Source organism: Xylocopa sonorina, chromosome 2 (genome assembly GCF_050948175.1).
Source record: "Xylocopa sonorina isolate GNS202 chromosome 2, iyXylSono1_principal, whole genome shotgun sequence".
NCBI lineage: Eukaryota > Metazoa > Arthropoda > Insecta > Hymenoptera > Apidae > Xylocopa > Xylocopa sonorina.
In genome coordinates this window covers 8,525,074-8,540,353 of record NC_135194.1, presented here as the reverse complement: position 1 = coordinate 8,540,353, position 15,280 = coordinate 8,525,074, and positions in this window count along the sequence as shown.

The window sequence follows — 15,280 nt, the reverse complement described above, 5'->3', positions numbered from 1 at the left end:
ATTCTAAGCTTGTAAATATTTTCTAATTTATCTTCGAAGTAGTTTCATGAATATAGAAACCGTATTTGGAATTTAAAAAATTAATACTACTGATTTCGCACAGGAAGTGCATTCAGTGCTTCCAGGAATTGTAATAAAATGAATGATTCCTAGACGTCGTTGATCAACAGCAATGTATAATTTGTATCGCATCATTTTACCCTTCAATTTCAAGATCCTCCTCCCATTCCTTGAAAAAAAAAATACTCTTCCTCCCCTTTTTACGAGTTCCATGAAATATTCCGCGCTCAATAGAAGCAATACTTGTCGAGGGCCATTTTTATGTTTTCCCTTGTGGAAACCAGAATGCTCCCGCAAGCATTCTGGGTTTAATGGTGGTAACGTTGAACGCGTGGATATTTTTACACCCTCCGCCTTGACAATTAGAATGATCGTGCAAAGTCCAATTATCTTTCTCTAATGTCTTTTAGTATACACAAATATTTTATCCTGTACTGTTTCCTCGTCTCTGTTGCGAGTTTCGTCCAACTACGTTCCTTCGTTACCATGCCTCTCTGCATTGCGGTTCCCTGGCGCGCACCACGGAAAAGAAGATGGCTGATATTACCGTTGCGGTGTCCCCTAACTTCCGTCGAAGGGGAACGATCAGATTCGTCACATCGGGACGAATCATCGCCTCGGCGTTGATGATCGGTCACGGTTTCCGTGGCCGTTGACGACTTCGACGTAGGCATCGCGGTGCCCCGTCGCCGCAGTGCTGGCGCAGCGCCCTGACCTCAAAACATCGCCGCGGATCGATAGAAAACTTCCTTCCTACCCTTTCTGTTGCGTTCGCCGGCCGGACTTCGCGGTACGCCGTCAGCCACCGCGAGAAGATGAATATTGCGCTAATTGCGAGCCGCTTAGCTCATTTCCGCGTGACCCTACGGGCTCGAACGAGTTCGCCTCGTTCCTAGGACCGTGCAATTTTGAAAACACATATTTTTAATCGTATTTCAAGACACAGAATGTGTTTAGTGTTCTAATATCCTTTAAGCAATGCAAAAACACTGACAAAGTAAATGCACGTTTGCTTCAGAGTTTATACTTTAGAAAAATAAATTCTGGCCATCGTAAATGTAGTACGTGCACTTGTTACGCGTAACTATCATCGTATGAGGTCTTGTTGTCTACCAAAAATGACAGAGAAGATCGTCCGCAACCACGTTCATTAAACCACGTCGAAGCTGACCACACTCGAACCAGAGCAAGAACCTTTGACAAGTCTCGATCATTTCTCAGTTAGAACGAAAAAGGCTGCGAAAAAGGCTGTCGCGAGCCCAACTTCCGGCGGTCGTGTGCCATCGACGCGGTGAGCAGGCCCCTTTTTCGATTCAAGGCCGCCGTGGAGTACCTCGAGGATCATCGACCCGGCACTCCAGCTCGAATTTCTCACGGTCCCTCGAGCCGGGAGAGGATCTCTTGAAAACGCGAACCACCGCCACCACTGGTGTACCACCAGCGTGTCGCTAAACGAACCGTGATTTTTCTCCCCCTTTCGCTTGTTAAACGAGCTGCTAAGACCGCTATCTAAACACAGCCTCCGCGCGGTTTTTCGAGCTGCTAGAGCCGTGGGTCACGCTGTTCTGTCGGGCTACACGGACCGAGGAAGAGCGGTCGAGTTTATTGCGGCTACGACTTCCTGTTGGTTTACGAGTTTTCGATGGCACGGCCGATTCGACGATCGGTTGCGTGTTACGATTTTAACATCGTACGCTAGCCAGGTGTACGTCAGGGCACAGTTCACCGTTTCTATTTGAAATTATAGCGATTGTCGAGGTGCGTTCGTGTAGGGTGTTCGATATAATTTGTCGTTTTTTACCCGTTAAGAACTACCGGCGATACCGTTTTAATTCGCGATGAGTTTGTTAACCTTCGCGCGTGATGTTCGTTCATAAACATATCAGATACCGCAAGCATGTAGATACATCGTCTTCTCGATCGCGGTTTCTCTCATGCATGACCCACAAACTTGATTAATTCGAATCAGTCAATTAATTTCTACGAGTCCATTTAGTCGACGATCGACTGCTTAATCGCGATAATCACGCTATAACAGATAGCATTACAGTTACCGTTACATTCGTACGCGTGTAAAAAATTGTTCGCCACGATCCGTGCTGTGCTTGTTGTTAGAAATCGATGGAAAGAGTGAATTGTACGGTAGAAACAATGGCTGCAACTTGTTATCGTACCTCAACTAATTTCAATGCGATCCTACTGGGACCGAGTCGTGTTGTATATTGTTTTAATTCTCCAATCGTGTTCGATGGAATCGCGTTGCACGAGGGACACCTGTACCATAAATTGACGGTACTTTACGAGCAGGAAATACTCCAACTGTACGCACCGTTTTTATTGCGATCGGCGCAAACGAGAGATCAATGACTTCCCTCTGTGACGTCGTTTACATAGCGCCAACATACAATGTGGCTTGATAAACCCATAGAAACGTTCCTCTTTCGTGCGTTACGCGATGGCCTTTGTTTTATCGGCTTAATCAACGCAATTATTCCGCGCGGTGATTTTCCACCTCGTTGTAATCGCATTTCGTGTGAGATACTTGGCTGCGTGGCAACAGAACGGCAGGTAGAGAAGAGAAGTTCGAGCCAGCTTTTCCGTGCATTTCAAGTTCCGCTTGCCTCGGGATCCGCCGTGAGACGAATGCGGAGTCTCTTTTGAAGATAAACATTTTAAGAGATTAAAAAAGGGAGGCAACAGACTCTTCGAGAGAAAGAGAGCTCCTTTGAGAGTCGTGCGTGCGAAGAAAGCCAACTACAAAAGTATTTCATAAAAATCCTTTCGTCTCTACCTCTTGTAACTCGTGACAGTCTGTTATTAAGCCGTTTAACCCATTCAGGACGAGGAGGAGGCGCATCGAGTATGATTTTATTAGCGAGACCACCCGTCACGACTTCGTACGTGACGGTAATTTGTTATTAAAAGACGAATTCAACTTTATCTAGCTCGCAATTAAATAGGAGCTACGCGGAGTGGATCGCGTACAAGCTCGAAGGCTCGCGATGCCGGGGTAAACTCGCTTTATACACGTTTACACGGGGCGCGGTATCGACACCTCGTAAAGCAAGAGGAAGTCGTACCATTCCTGTGTGTGTACACGCCGTAATAAAACGAGCGTACACGCGCCAGTGTCGCCGTACATAAAGCAATATTGATCCGTCCGTACGTACGGTCTAGGTGGATTTTTCTTCGTTAGGAAATTCGACGAGCGTCTCACTGGCGATAATATTTAGCCAGGCTCGTCGTCTAATAACCGTCTACTCGACAACGACGACGACGACGACGTTTTTAATCGCGCGCGTTCTCGATGCACTCGATCGATCACCGTAATGGCGCGAGTACGTATTGATCGTAAGGAAATTGCGGAATACTTGAGCAGAGCAATGGTTCTACTAATAATTTCTGTATTAAATGGACTGCTCGTTGTTAATGGAATAGTAATTCGATAACTAGCAACGCTGTTGTGGCTCCTCGGGGAATTATGAAACCGCGAATACCTTATCAAAGGAGATAAAATTCAATATTAACATCTGTTCACTGGAAACATCGAAACAGAGGGAATATTGCGTTCGGTTGTGAGCACCAGGGGTTCGCCAAATTCGCAGATATTGGTTACGCGGAGGGAATGCGTGATTAGATGCGGAAGGTTTATATCGTGGCTTCGGCAAAAATGTATATTCTCCCTCGCGAAGTCGTCGCGGTCGCCTCAAGTTTTATTTCATCCTGCCCTTTTTCGTCGTGCTTCGTCAGATACTTCTGAAATATGTCTCCTGGACACGCGAGCCGTTCGTTTCGAATCGTACGATACAAATTTAATTGCGAGACTTGCAATTAAATTCTACACTGTGTATAAGCGCTGGAAATAAATTATCCTTTCAGTAAAAAAAGATGGACAAGTGTGCATCCGCTTCTCGTCGCGTATGAATTTTTTTTTTAGATTACGAAAGTTGCGAAACAGATCCCAGCTTCGAGCGACTCTGAGACACTTATTGTCCATCTTCCTTCGTCTTGTCGGCCGCATTATCGTCTGAAGGGGGAAGAGTGATGCATTGAAGATTTAAAAGTTTGGCCCGCTGCCTGGCAAAGATAACTTCCATCCAACGGAAATCCAGCGGGCAGGTACCCGCGGTGGACTTTTTATCGAGAAGACGCAATATCGCGGAATAAAATCACGCGGGGTTTATCGCTGCAACTTTTAGCAAGATTTATGTCTCGAAAATTGGCAACGAGTGCTCTCCTCTCGACAGCTTTGCGCTCTGGTTGGTTTTCGAGTGAACGATCCTTCGGCTCTTGATAGAATTGTTTACGCGCTCGTAGAAGGAAGTTTCTCGCGGAATAAATCGCTGTCGTGGCTTCTCAAACATTTCATCCTCCTACACTCGTTTATTAATTTTGAGCGTATCGAACGGATTTATTATACTTAAAACAGAGCCATGCGATAAGTCTTCGATGCGCGTAATTTTGAATTAGGAGTTTGCCACAAAAGCTTCTGAGGAAACATACCGAGCACCGATGAGTCGAGTCACTGGCATTTCCACGAATTGTCAGCAGCTACCCTTTCTATCCATTCTTTCCCCTATCGGCGGACGGGGCTGTTTTCAGAGCTGCTCGTGGCAGTCTCGAGGGTTCGTTGGCATTTAAATGACGGGCCAATCCACGGTCCGTGCCGAACTAACGAAACGAGACGACAGAGAAGCCGGGGTTGTTCATCATGTAACCGCCATTACGGAGAACCGGCGACACGACGTGACTTTTAATCTTCGTTCCTTTTTTTTTCCCTTTCAGAGCCACCGCACCGTGTCGTAACCTCTTTTAGTTAGTTCCTTCTAATGACATTTATTTCTTTACTCTTCGCCTCTTTGATCCGTTACTCCGAATTAAGCTTCTTTTTTATTCCCAACGTAATTAGTTCGCGGGGACATATAAACGGTGCCGGCTCACTATTGCATAATGGGGTTTAATGCAATGATTTAACGCTGGCTTTGAAAAAAATTCCTCGTTAGCTTTCACAGCGCATTATTTCTTCCTCAAACAAAAAGCATTCACTTCTGCCAGCCATTGCAACGGAGACGCCCACGACACCCACAGCAGCCCACAGACATCATTTCGCCATCGCGCAAGCAGGTTATTTCACACAGTACACCTGTCACATTCTGCGTTTTATACCTCGCATCGTTTCGTAACTTTTTTTTCCTCGCGAATCCACCAATTCGTTCGCGATCGAGTCGAGGTTTGCCAAACGTCTAACGATGGCGTATAAAACGGGACTATCCCGCAACAATGAACAACAGTTTGCTCTCATTTAGCGACGCCTTGGGCTTTTCTACGATTGCCGCCGTCGCGACGCCTTCGTCGCGATCTTACGTAACGGATCGACAGGCAGACCCCTGTGGGTGTTAAGCGGACTATAAACCACCGGTGGAAGTACAACAGGGTGGCTATAAATAATACCTCGTGTTGGATGGATGAACGATTTATGGGCGATCGCGTTTGGTCGGATTATGCAACCGTTGCAAATGTCATGTACCATCCTCTGTCTGAGGACTAATCTCGCGAAGATTTGCCCTAATCGTTCTCACATTCGGATCACCTAATCGCGAAATATATATTTTACTTTACTTCAGTCTATCTGACTATCTCGCTTCAACGCGAAGCTCTCTTCTTCTACATGGAGGCGTTATTAAAATACATTAGAAACTGAATATCTTTCTCATTACTTATCCATCTGATACCATCGTTGATGCGTCTTCAGTCTAAACATAGACAAATCTCGCTCATGGTTTCTCATTACGTATAAGCGTCCCATGAAGGTAACAAAACCATCGAAAAGTGGGACACCATAGACGAATACCGTACGTGTGTACCTCAATGATGGATTCTTGGCTCGTACGTATTCGTACGCGTCCATCGCGCACACCGTCGCAGCATTCCAACCATCGAAGAAGAGGAACAGAGTTTACACGTGTCTGGCGTAGCGTCTGTAATTGAGCAACAGCATGGCGGACGCGAAACAACGGGAAGAAGAAGAAGAATAGGTCGAGGCGGGTTAATGTCGAGCGTCTAGGTCACGGATCGGTTGGTGTTCTTGATCTGTGGGCTTTATCCGAGCGTAGTCGTGACCCAGTTGCTCGTTACCGGTCATGTTAATCGCGCTTCTCGACCGGCACGTGCGCTGCACAGTTATGCGCTTTTTGTTCGCTCGTCCAGAAGCGGCAGACATCCGTTGACAACGAAGAGTTCATGCCACTCGACATTGTTCGTGCTCCGCTTCGAAATCTGCGGGAGGAACAACGGAAATTAGACAAGCTCGACCAACCGGTTGATTTACCTGTTGTTTTAAGCACAGCTCGTGCGTGTGACTTTAAGAAAGCGCAGGATCGAGAAATTCTATCTAAACCATTTGTTTCGCGTGCTCTCCGTTTAGATTTTATTCATTATTGCACGAGTAGATTTATTATAACAGCTTCCAAGTGTGACAGTCGGCTTCCGAGTTCAGAATGAATTTATCACCGATACAAGTTAGCATTTAAAGAAGGATAATGAAGATTCATAGCACCGCGTAATACCTGCCTCTTTGTCCGTGAAGAGTGATTTATGGGTACCACGGATCATTTAAAAATCGCAAACTTTTCTCTCGAGCGTTGCACGTATTAACGAGCGATGTATAAATCAAGCTTTTCGGTGGTTGTAATTAATATTCTATGGACGGGTGAAATTTTTCCGTTGGGATGCAACGGATTCGACGTTTAAACGCGTGCTCGAATATTAATAAATTTTCACTTTTTAAACTTCGTTCGCCGCGGTGCAACCAACTTCTGTGCATCCTCGATGTCGTGTCGCGATACCATTAACCAGCCCGGCAATTTTTTCATAGCCGCGATTGAATTCAGGGGAGAACAAGGGAAGTGCCTAATAAGGTGTGCGGTTAATTGTAGAGGCAAATGGAGATGATGGCGAAAAAGAATGGAGGAGCATGAGAAGCTATTACGACTGCGGATTAATGAACATTTAAGATAAAATATTCGCATACAGATTAAACTACACGCTTAATTATAGAACGTTCTTTAGTTTACGTAATATCTCCGACGGACCTCCCCTTCGAGTATCGAATTTTAAATTTTCTCGTTCATTAAATCAATTCTACGTTTAACTATCTTTATTTTCCAAACACAGTCCTCGTTTAATTTCATAGAACAAATGTTTCGTCTGTCACTTTTCACATCCGGTCGAAATCGATCATTTTCGAGACAACGTCGATTGTAAAAATAAATTCAACAATTTGAAGAAAGGGAAGACCATTTGCGGGGAGAAAGAGGCACGACTGTTAGGCGCCATCAGTCTGCTCGCTGATTGCCGTCAGGAATGAAAGAACGCGCGTGGGAGGGGAAAAGCGCGGAGAAAACGGAACAACGACGGAAAGAGAAAACTAGAGAGAGAGTTAGAAAGCCGCAAGAGTGACGGGGGTGAAGAAGGACACGGAATAATGAGATGGTTTATTAAACTCGCGGACGGACCGCCCGCCTTTTTCCCGGTAATTACACGCTCGCACCTAACGAGTCGCATCTGCGACGGTTACGTCGTCTAATTACTCTCAATTACGAACAAAAGCGACAACATCGTGGACCAGTCGGACAGGCGAAACCCGATGGAAGCTGCTGGGGTTTACGGCGAGCATCGTTGCGCTTTCAAAGTTCATCGGTCGCCATAATGGCGCGTTCCGTTCCGTGAACGCGCGCGCGGACGGGTGTACCGGAAGTCGTTCCGCGGAGAGAAATGTTTGCGCAGCGTTCGCGCGGAATATCGCGGATCCGGGCCGTGATTCGAGTGGTCTTTCGAGTCCCCGCGAGCACGCGTTACGGTTCAGCTGCTTTTATCGTTTACAGTTTCCCGATTTCATCGACTTCGCAGTCGCTCCAGCTACGTGAAAAGAGTAAACCAGAGGACAGAGTGCTTGTACCCTCGTAGCGATTCATTTCACCGCGTCCATTACTCGAATCTGTTACGTATTACGTAGCGCTCGCTATCGGACTCGTACGTTTTTAACGAAATCTCTTGCCACGATCGGTTAAACGAACGACCGTTGCGCGAGGAATGCGGGTAACATTAAATCGTATGAATTTCACCGTGAGAATCTGCCTGCTTTCGAAAAGAAAAGGAAACGAAAGAAGTTTGCAAACGATACGCCGAGCCGAACACGGAACTAGGAAACATGCCACGGTGCTGTTCGACGAAATACGATCCGTGAACTAGAGACAACCAGGTGAGAGGATTAGGTATCTGGCGCAGTGGAATCAAGCCTGACGACACAGAAACGGACTCGTTTCGTTCGAGAAGTCGGACGATTCTGTCGTTTCCCTCTTATTTCGCACTCGGTACGCGTCGTTCCGTTCATTGACCGCCATTTTCAAGCGGAACGCTCTTTCGTTTTCGCTCGCAGAAGAACACGCGTCCACCTGAACGTGTCACAGACTCAAAAGATAACGCGTGCGCAGAAGATTGCAGTTTGTAAATCGTTTAAGTTCTTTTTTAAACGAGACTCTTTTAACTCTTTGTACGTTCCTTATGTTTCCTTTCTCACTCTGTTACCCGCTGGCTGATTTTTATCGAATTGGAACGGAAATTCCGCTGGTTATTCCTTTAATCTTAATCGGAATAAACTTGCATAAGTGCTAGACAATTACTAATTAACGTAATCCCTCGCTTAAAGGTAATGCTTCTTTCCTTCTTCGTCATTTCATTAGTGCCGCGTGTACACGGGTCTAATGAATATCCAGCTAAAGCGGGCATTATTTCGGATTAAACCCGCCGGAATGAATATGGTTCGCCTTCGATATTTAGATCATCGTGTCCTTCCTTTTACTAAAGCTATGTTCATACTCCATTACAAATAGTGGCTCAATGCTATTACAATTACACGGCGAATATTTGTAAAATTTGTGTAGTACAAAGATTTTCTGCCTCATCTTCGTCAATAATTTTTTAATATTAATTTAAGAAATTAAAAAAACCCAAATTTTGTGTAACATGAAAAATGGCGTTGTCTTTAAAAAGATTGCAATACTCTATAAAATCTTTTTTAATTTAGAATTTCAATAGGTCGATGTTAGAAAAAATCACGCCTCCACTTTTTCACGTCCATCGCGTTCTCCATCGTTCTCACAAACGTCACTTTCTCCACCTCTTTCGTACCTTTTCGTCCCGCAAAAATTACCCTTAATAACGCTTAATAATCGCTTAATTACCCGGCTTCGAGGAGATCTGTCCGTCAAACCTCGATAAGCTGCACACGACTTCCGGGGAGCAGCGACCGCGCTCGACGCCAGGCTCGAATTTTGCGTTAATTTTCGACCCCCTGGTGTCCAGTCGATCGGAGACGATCGTGAGGTATTCCGTCTGAACGAGGGAACCGCGATTCCACGCCGCGAACGGCGATCCTTCTCCACGGTACGGAACGCTTCGCGCTGAAAGAGGAAGTCAGTTCGCGTGAGTTCAAACAGGTGAGTCATCCTCGCGCACCGCTGCACATTTCGAGGAGCTGGGATCGATGGAATCTGTTATCGGCCGTCGCTAATTCCCAGTATGCATTAATCTAACGTCGTGAGTATCTGTTTCGAAGAGTCGACCATTTTTTGATCGATACATCGCGTTTGTTCGAGCTTCTAATTGGATCTCGTTGCGTATTCGGATCACGCACGAAGAATGGCGAACGGAAGCGGATGAAAGGAGGGGTTGTTCAAATGATCGATCATTTTTTAAATACTTCGAACGTTTCGCTTGAACGATGCGACTCGATCCTGTTTTTATTAACGCGAAGCGATAAAACGAACGTCTCGCGTTAACTGCGAGAATTATTTCTATCGCTACGTCCTCCGTTAAGGAACATACGGATTACACCGTTACTCGCGAAAAGCTTGAAGCGCTCGTTTAATTCGCGCCAGACGCTAATCCCTTCTTAAAGCCTCGTTATTACGCCTTTCAATGAAATTAACTTCGAGATACCGTGGACAACTCGTACAAAGCTAATTAAATAAAAGGAAAAAGGCCGCACGAATGCATTCCGATTGCTTTCCCCATTCGTTGGCTGTCCATTCGCGGGGTGAGAGAAAAAAAGGAAAAGAGAGGCGAGCCGGCATAGGCTCATTTACATGCTCCGCTTTAACGTAACGAACTGCATCGCGTGTGCACGAGCCGCCTATGCACCTTCGTGGAACCTGTCTGGACGAATGCACGCTAATATAGCTCCCGTAATTCCTGGAATAAATATTCCTTGCTGTTACTACTAACCTTCCTACATTTTCTCCGAAGTCCCGCGCTGACAACGGATCGCGATAATCCGGCTTCGCGAGCCTTGCAAATTCGGTGCACTGATGATCGATACCAGATTCGAATCGCGTTCGCGTACAGAACCTTCGACAATTCCTTGCTCGAATTTTTAGGGACGATTCTGAAAGCAGAAACAAATGTTTAGAACGACGTAATGCATTTCGAGTTTCGAGGAAAATGACTTTGGTGATTTGAACGCGTTATTGGAAAACGTAAGACAGTGGCTCGTGGATTAATAAGCCGTTGGCGTGTAAGTTTACATAAAGTGTCCTGGTCTATCGAAAGTGGAATTATTCTCGTCGCTTGACAGAGAAATCGACGTAGATAGCCGTGTCAGGTGGTAACAAATGAAATGCTCGGTGCTACGGTCAAACTGAATACACTTACGTCTCAAATTGATACATGCATCGATATAAATCAAAGTACACGCCAACTTCATCCCATTACTCACCGCTGTCCAATCCGCACGAGAATTAGAACAATGTAAAACAATCGTTCCTTTCTTAACCCGCCTCTGATTTCTAATTTCGCTAGGTCATATTTCTCTATTGACAGATTGAAAGCCATCGGAGATTGATTCACCGACAAACCTATCCCGCGCTGCTCTTCGTTCTTCCTTCACCCCTCGCAATACCCTCTAAACAATAAAACAAAACACACTGTTGCATCAATTTTCCTATAACCCGCAATTTGCCTCGGTTCTAATCGAATCGCCATCAATCATACATCGCCGTGTCTCGAAGCTCCCCTCGTAAAAAGCCAGCTATCGCGCCATTATGCGAAGCCACCCCTCCCGATACGTTCCAATGCTGTCCTCGTTGAGAACGTTCAGAGAGCCGTGTCGACGAATCTCGGCTGTAAAGCAAACAGCCACACGTCCAGGCGAAGCTTCCGCGTGGTAAAAGTTGATAAGCGAGCGAGACGAAACGGGGGTGGCGCGATACAGGGCGGCGTGATTCCGCAGGTAGATAGAGCGGCTGGTAATAACGCGGAACCCGCGGTTCTCGACCTGGCAGGTTGTTATTGCTGCTTATTATTTATCCATCGTGGGCGGTTCGAAACGCGTGGCTCGTGGCCTGTTCACGCGGTGGAATCGCGCGCGAAACGGGGGAACGAACGGAAAGAGGGTGTGAAACACTGGCGATGTTGAAACGCTGAGGTTTCGAGCCTTGACCATTTTACTTCTTCTGTTTGCAACGTAAATCTCTCAGTTTGAAATATATATCAGGTTGAAGAATAAAAAGAATCGCTATAATAAAGGAACTAGGGTGTGAAACATTGGCGATGTTGAAACGCTGAGGCTTCGATCCTTGAAGATTTTACTTCTTCTATTTACAAAGTAAATTTTTTAGTTTGATATATATGTATTAGATCGAGAAATAAGGAAGATTTCTATAATAATAATTAAAGAAGAATGGTATTTCTGATAAGTTTTCTCGCGTAGTATTCAAGATCCATCCTCTACAAGAATTAACGCGACATCGAACAACATTGACGTATAATGCGAGCACCTGCCAGGTACCGCCATTAGTTTGATATATATGTATTAGATCGAGAAATAAGGAAAATCGCTATAATAATAATAATTGCAGAAGAAGGATATCTAAGTTTTGGCGCGTCGTATTCAAGATCCACCCTCTACAAGAATTAACGCACAGTATTGAACAACATTGACGTATAATGCGAGCACCTGACAGGTACCACCAGAGTGGAAGGGGTTAATTGTCGTCCTCCTCGGCAAAGAGGACAGTCCCACGATCGATCCTCGAACCGACTAATGACGACGGCGACTTCGCCCGGCACGCACGTTTCGTTGACACGTGGGTCGTGATAAGGGAAGGTGCGCGATGACGTTCTGATACCCGGCCAGTGTAGACACACGCGCACACCAAGTGGCCGTTGATGACAAAGAATTTTTCCTGCAATCGATAACGAGGTCTGCCCGCTTCCGGAGCGTCGTGGCAACGCGTGTTTTGAGCTTACGCCTCAGCGCCAGTTAGAACACCCTCCGCGGCGTTTCCGGCGCGCAAATGAACGCCAGGCGAATTTAATGTACACTGCCGTCAGAAAGTTTCGGATCATTACACGTTTCTGTGCACGATGGCCTCGCCTCGTGTGGCTATTAGCGACGTTGAATTAATTTTATTGTACAACCCAGCTACGTTTTTGATTTTGTTACGATACAAATTAACTATACGATGTATATATTTGTGTTAGATGATTTGGAAGGGAAAATTAGCTTACAGGAAATGTGGATTTACTGAATCCCAAAACAACATCGCAATTTTTACGTAACATTGAAACGCTAAAAGTGGGACAATCCGCGGTTCGATCTACCACAACCTGCTGCACGCGTTCCAACGAGCAAACTCGCCTTGTCTACGCCAAGAATGGCCAAGGAAAAAGGAGAGCAGGGTAACCCTGATTTCGTCGATCGCAAACTTGGTTCCATTGTCATTTCGAGTAACCTTCGAGCAAATTGTTACCATTACAAATGCATCCTGCTTTGCAAAGACAACCTGCGTCCCTCCATGCAGACATTTACACGTATAAAAGGAACGGTTTGATTCTGGTTTACATAGTTTTTTTTTTTATGTTTGCAAGCATTAACCAAAGAATGGTTCTAACGCGGTTGGCTGCGACTCCAGCATGGCCACGGTGGGTGATCTCGCAACAGTCACGGTGACTCAGAGCGCGGCAAACGAAACGAGAAAATTCCGGCACGATGATGCAGCGCGCTCGATTTCGAGATTGGTCGCGATCCGAACAATTCTTCACAATTTCGTGGCTGCGTTTGGTCGAACGTCGCGAGCATGGGTCGACGGTAATGATCCATATCGGTGGTCCCGTTACCATCGCCACCTCCGGACGATCTTCACTTCCGCCTCTGTCCTGGCTTCCTTCCACCATACACGTACCACGGCGTTGGAGCCATTTTTTAAGCGTGTTTCTCTTAACCTTCATTTGGTAACGCTCTTTTAGATGCAACTCGTCGTATATCTACAATTCTCTCGTGGGATTAGACGTTAGTTGTTCGCATGCAATTAGTCGTACACGCTTGCGTTTAGAATTAGACAACGCTCTCGAACTATTTGGTAATTGCACGAAATGGATCTGAAATGTACGCGTTTATTGGAATTTATGCGATTAACGAGGTAACCTTCGCGTTATACGAGAGGTTCGATCGTCGAAACAAACGTGAAACGAGAAGAGAGTGTAAAAATATGGGAAATGGCATTTGGAGGATGAAATAAACCTGCACGTAAAAATTGCGTCTATTAAAATGTGCATACGGATACAGCGGACAGGCGAACAAGATATTCAGCAGGAACGCGCACGAAGGATTACTCGTTTCTGTTGCAAAATGGCATTTCGTCATCGGGAGACCCAGCAGAAAGGTGGAAAACCGTACTGCGGCGTGCTTCATTTCAATATAATAACCCGCGTCGTGTGTGTTAGATGAGGGGCAAGGCTAATGATAGTAGATGGTTCTCTGGCGATTAAAGCGGGAAGCTAGTTTTATAATGCCACCGTATCGCTCGGTGCCCACGGTGCAACGCGAAATGATAAGCGGCAGGCGAAACTTTCGCGTGGAAGGTATCTAATTGCCGGTATCCAACGGTCGTAACGCAATCGATGACGCGGTGAACGTTTTTATACGCGACGGCTTGACATTTTCGCGTGGCTGCAAGCAAATAGGCTCGTTGTAGAACCGTGGAATCGAATGGAGTCATTCACCTTTGCCTAAGCGAGCACGGCTTCAGGGGACGTTGAAAAAGCCGCGATACGCGCCATTCTTCGGTCCGTTTTCTGTGACATTATATAGTTACTCTGTTCGATGTAATCGTTACTTGTTCCAGGATATCAATTATTCTCATCTGTTGCCTAGAAAACATGCCACGATCCTCAGTTTAGTATATCGCAATCGGAATAAATATGAGGTACCAATTATACAACCAATACGAGAAAGATACATATGATTCAGTACGCTAGTTGAAAGAAAAGAAAGGGAATATTTCTCTGACCAATCTTCTCCGTTCGAAACGTTCGCGAAGTTGATCAGTGTTTAATCTACATCGCCACTCTATGACAGCATACGAATTAGAGTCGTTATATTTTAGCATTGCGCTACGATCGGAAAATGGCAACCTGTCAAAGTATTAATTGCACCTCTCGTCCCCACGTGGTCGCAGATTAATCAGCTGCCATGGTCCGAAAATTTCAACACATCGAAATATTCATTACGCCTCTCGTTGCCCTGCGTAATCGGCGATTAATCAAATTCTGTGCCTCGATTCCCATAATTCCACGATGTCTCTCTCTCTTGGAGCAGCGTCCGTTCGATCGATTTCAGCGGAATTAAAAACGACAATTCGGAGAAACGATCGAACGTTGATGTCGAGCGTCACCGGGAGATTAATTAAGAGTGATTACCAAATGATCCGACCGCTGGCGGTTAGATATCGTTAAGGTCGATGCACGTACGAGGAGCGCCAAGTGCGTCCATTGTTCCAGCGGGACGCATTGTGTTGTTACGCGTCTTCGCGTGGGTTTCGACGCGCGTCCGCGCGGCGATCGTCGTCTAATTGCATTAAATGCGCTCCTCGTGACGTAGGGAAGAGAAAAAAAACGACGGAGAACTGGAGGAGGAGGTAGAAGGGAAAGGGAGGCTTGATTTGTTGCGGCGTCGCGCTTGACACGCTACGTTTAGAGACGTTTAATTGCACCTGGAAGCAGCCAGGATTGTTCTCTCGTTGCCTCGTATGATTCACGGCCACCGTTGGTGAACAATGCTCGCCAGAACTCGCGTTTCCTTCCGTTTAATCGCTTCTTAACCTTTTGCTCTTCGATTCGAGCCTCACTGGATTTTTGCTAATTATAAATATACGTACATTAA